Below are 5,209 nucleotides of genomic sequence, written 5' to 3' on the forward strand. Positions count from 1 at the left end.
GCAAAAATATGGGGGGGGGGGAGGGGACATAATTATTTTAAATATTGTGTTTTACTAAAAAAGGAGAGACTTCAAGAAGTATAATTTCACAGAAGTTTTAAATCAGGAGAAGGAAAACCAGGAGGTGGGAGATTCCAGCAGTACCTGGGAAACCCACTGGATGTGCAAATTCTCGGCACCCCCCCCACCCCCAGACATCTGACTCAGAGACCTTCGAAGTTACTCTGATACACATGCAAGTCGGAGAAGCCCAAGAGAGCATGAGAGTTGGTGATGAAAACCTAGGTCGGAGGAAAAAGGATGGATGTGTGTCTGGCAGACTCCGAGTCTGGGACTGTCTCTTGCTTTTCTGAATGGAGCATGACTCTTTCCGACTCAGGGAGGAGAGAATGAGGGGCACAGAGACAGGGGGCTCCCCCGACGTGAGGGACCATCTCTCACGCTCTTGCGAGTTTGCTGTTTCTGCTCCTTTAACCTGCGCATTTCTTAAAAACAGGAAATAACATTTTTTAAATGTTTAACTTTCAGTAAGGATGTATCTGTATAATTTGGGGGCACATCCACGTGGGGCTTTTTTTGATGGTTCATTTATAAAAGAAAAAAACAACAGTGTTTATTAGCTCCCTCCTAAAGGCCAGGTTCCCCCGAGGGCCCTCCCTTTCCCCTGCGTGGTTTTTCTCAATGAGTTGTCACCACAGTTCTGTGACCAGGAGTGACTTTTCACTTTATAGATGAGGAAATTGAAGCTCAAAGCGCTGAAGCCACCCTGCCAGAGGGCACGCAGGCATAATGGAAGAGCCGGGACTCCACCGCACAACTTGGGCTGCAAGTCTGGGGGACACTTAACTCCTCAGGACACAGCCTGGGGAACAGCCCTGTGTCAAGGGGCCTCGAGTCACGGGCACCTAGGGGAGCCCCCCTCGGACCTGGGCCGTCCCAGGAGTCAGTCAATGTCTCAGTGGTCCCCTCTCACTGCCCCCAGGGTGTGAGGCACTAAGCTCTATTGTCGGGCAAAACGAGGAGAAAGACAGCTGATTTAAAGTAATTTTTTCCCAAGGCAATCTCTGTTCTAAAAGCAGTAGCAAAGTCCAAACCATGAACTAAGAATTTCTGACTTCAGATGCCAAATTCCAGTTCCAGATAGACAACAGTTAAAATAAAGTTTCTTATTCTTGAAAGAGAATAAAGAGAAAAAGCTAAGACTTCTTTGAAAAGGTGACTCTTTTGGGGGGGCCACGTCGCATGGCTTGTGGGATCTTGGTTCCCCGACCAGGGGTTGAACCCGGGCCCTCAGCAGTAAGAATGCAGAGTCCTAACCACCGGGCCGCCAGGGAATTCCCTGAAAAGGAAATTTTCAATATTCTTCAATACTGAAGAACCAGAACAATGTATGACAATGTATGTTTGCTATTATGGCATTCTTATTTTTTCCTAAACTAGTAAGGTAAAGCCAGCCTGTTCTCTAAATAAATTTCCACCCTATGTAATGACTTTCCTCTCATCAACACTATTCAAATTCGAGGCTTCTCTGTACTGGTCCTCTAAACTGAGAACATTTTATTTATAACCATCACTCCATTGGCACTTACCCCACTGATAATATGGAAACTATTTTGTAGCGCGTTGCTGGGTCCTGAGTCCTAAGAAGCAGACATACCCTCTGCATCTTTGTCTATACTCCAGGGCACAGAGCCGTGCACACCAGCTGTAGGAACATTTCCTGAACGACCACATGATTGAAAACCCACCTTCCCAAGCGTTCAGTGCTTGGAAATGGCTACATTTACAATATGGCTTGTTTTATTTTAGGGTTGTCATAGCTACCTGGTTGGTAACAAGTACCAAAGGTGTTTGTTAATAACAACTGATACTTGGGGTTATTTGATCGAAGTATTTCTAATCCTTTGGTCGGGCGCCTGAAAATATGAAGATATATGTTAGGCTTCCCTGGTGGCGCAGTGGTTAAGAATCTGCCTGCCAATGCAGGGGAAAAAAAAATAAAATAAATATTTTAAAAAAGAAAATATATGTTACAGTTAACACTCAAAAGTTGCAAACAACATTTTTCAAATGCAGCCGCATTTCCAGTGTAAAAGGAAGCGGTGTCCGTTCATCCGGGGGTGATTATTAATAGCACCCCATCTCTTTCCCATGAGTTTTTCCAGTTTGTACATGAAAGGGCACAGTCAGCCTCAGGAGAGGGCCCCAGCTACCCAGGCCTCAAGCCCTTGTTTTTATTGGGGTGGATAAAGCCCTTGTTTACAGGATACAATGAACGAATCATTTGGGAGAGAGTAAACAAATATTTCGGGGTGTTCCAGCAATTTGCTGACGTGAGGACAATTTTCACCTATTTTTCCTATTTATTTACGTCTTCATTTCACAATGTTGGTTCTGTTTAAATCTTTTCTTTTTTTTTTTTTTCTTTTTCTTTAAGCGGTACACGGGCCTCTCACTGCTGTGGCCTCTCCCGTTGCAGAGCACAGGCTCCGGACACGCAAGCTCAGCAGCCATGGCTCACGGGCCCAGCCGCTCCGCGGCATGTGGGATCTTCGCGGACCGGGGCACGAACCCATGTCCCCTGCATCGGCAGGCGGACTCTCAACCACTGTGCCACCAGGGAAGCCCCTCTTTTCATTTTTAATTGTGGTAAAATATATATAACGTAAAACTTACCACCTTAGCCATTTTAAAGTATACAATTCAATAGTGTTAAGTACATTTACATTGTGCGACAAATTTCCAGAACTTGTTCATCTCGCAGAACTGAAACTCTGTGCCCCAAAACAGCTCCCCTCCCTCAGCCTCTGGCAGCCACCCTTCTCCTTTCTGTTTCTGTGATTCTGACTATTCTACATGCCTCATAGAAGCGAAATAATACAGTATTTGTCTCTGTGAGTGGCGTACGTCACTCAGCATGGTGTCTTCAAGCTCCCTCCATGCTGTGGTGTGACAGGAGTTCCTTCCTTTTTAAAGGCTGAATAATATTCTGTCGTATGGAGAGACCGCCTTGTGTCTATCCATGATCTGTGAGGGACACTTGGGTTGCTCCTACCTTCTGGCTGTTGCAGACAATGCTATGAACTTGGGTGTACAAATGGTGCGTCTAGACTCCGCTTTTATTTATTTTTGGTATATGCCCAGAAGTGGAATTGCTGGATCATAAGGTAGTTCTATTTTTAAGTTTTTGAGGAGCCTCCATACTGTTTCCCACAGCAGCCGTACCACTTCACATGCCCACCAACAGCACGCCAGGGCTCCAATATCTCTACCTCCTCGCCAACACTTGTTATTTTCTGTTTTATTCATCGTGGCCATCCTAACGGGTATGAGATCATATCTTATTGTGGTTTTGATTAGCATCTCCCTAATGCTTAATGTCGAGCATCCTTTCCCCTGCTTGTTGACCATCTGTATGCCTTCTCTAGAGAACTGTCTGTTCAAGTCCTTTCCGCATTACTCAGTGAGGTTGTCCTGTTGCTGTTGCTGGTTAAATCTTCTCCTTGCACTCAGTGAATCAAGTCCTCACTATGTCTTACCTTTTCTCTAATCAAGAGGTGCCCCAGGATACTCTCCTGCTTAGAATTACTTAGGAATAGAGAGAATGTTGCCTTGAAGTGGGGAAGTAGTTGGAAAGGCACGATCTTATAAACCTCAGATATCCATTGCTACTGGTGGTCCAGAAAAGTTTTGACATGTATGAAGTCTTTTGTAAAGAGATTATATAACTGTTACCGTTCTCATTCACTTCAGTTCAACCGCATTTACAGAGCGCCTACTGCGAGGCATCCATTGTGCCATGGATACATTAGAGTTAACATAAAGCACACACAACATGTTTTAACTCCTTTGATCCAACGCCCACCAGCTAGCCTCTGGGTCACTGTTTCTGGACACCTACATTCTTTTTTTTTTATTAACCACTGTACCACCAGGGAAGCCCTGGACACATATATTTTTGAATGAGGAGTTTAAAAGCTACGGATCTCTTCTGATCTTTCCTGCCTCTCTGTGTCAGGAAGCATACATCCTTTTTTTTTTTTAATATTTATTTATTTGGTTGTGTCAGGTCTCAGCTGTGGCTCGCGGGCTCAACTTAGTTGAGACATGCGGGCTCCCTAGCTGTGGCATGAGAACTCTTAGTTGCGACATGCATGTGGGATCTAGTTCCCTGACCAGGGATTGAACCCAGGCCCCCTGCATGGGGAGCGTGGAGTCCCAACCACTGCGCCATCAGGGAAGTCCCAGGAAGCATACATCCTTGAGTAAGCCTGATCTTTGGGTTGGGCCTCACAATTTTCCCAGGCCCCACCCAGATGGAAAACACACCCTATCTAAAAAAACAGTGTCTTTAAAATTCTTGGTAAAGTTCTAGAGACTCTGTACACAGGGCTATCACCTCTGCTTCTAAACAGAAGTTCAGAACTCATTCAGAAAAAAACTTCACCTCGGTTGCAAGCTGCTGAATCATATACAAAAGTCTCGACCTGGGCTCAAAATACGAGGGGCTGTCCACGGGCCCCTCTGCATTGATACACACCTTCTCCAGACCACCAGTCTCTGGTCCATAATTCCCTCCACCTATTTTTGTGTCCTAAATCACAGCCTAAACTGAAACCCCCAAGAAGCCAGTGCACGTGAAACTATCCCTGTTCTCGGGGTTGCACCAGGAACAATGCGAAATGTCGGGCTGAGACAGGGCTCAGAGAGGCTCATGGTTTCCCAGAGGGTAACTGTTGAGAAGATCCCTGGAGATTATCCAGTCAATCTGCCCTAGTGAAACACAAGGAAACTGAGCTGCAGAAAGGGGAGACACTTCCTCCATGCCCCAGACTCAGCAGAGAGCTCACCTGGTGCCACTCTGTTTCCCCACTAATGTGCATTTTCTAAGATACTTCTTGATGTTTCTTCTCCTGTTTATTGAACGTGAACACAATCATATTGCTGAAAATCCTTGTCATATATGTTTGAACGCCTTACATAAAAGGTCCTGAATTAATACCACTCTAGAACTAAACTCAAGAAAAAACTTCGCGAGAGCTAGGAGCAGGTGGTCAGCTTCTCGAGAAAGTGCTTCCGGGCACACCTGAACTACTTTTCAGACTTGAGAGCGGCAGCGGGTCTGGAGGAGGGGCACGGCTAACTAAGCCCCTCCTCTTCAGGTCAGCCTCCCCACCCCCACCCCCCACCCCCGCCACCCCACTGGGGG

Source organism: Neophocaena asiaeorientalis, unplaced genomic scaffold (assembly GCF_003031525.2).
Source record: "Neophocaena asiaeorientalis asiaeorientalis breed wild unplaced genomic scaffold, Neophocaena_asiaeorientalis_V1.1 scaffold150, whole genome shotgun sequence".
Lineage (NCBI taxonomy): Eukaryota > Metazoa > Chordata > Mammalia > Artiodactyla > Phocoenidae > Neophocaena > Neophocaena asiaeorientalis.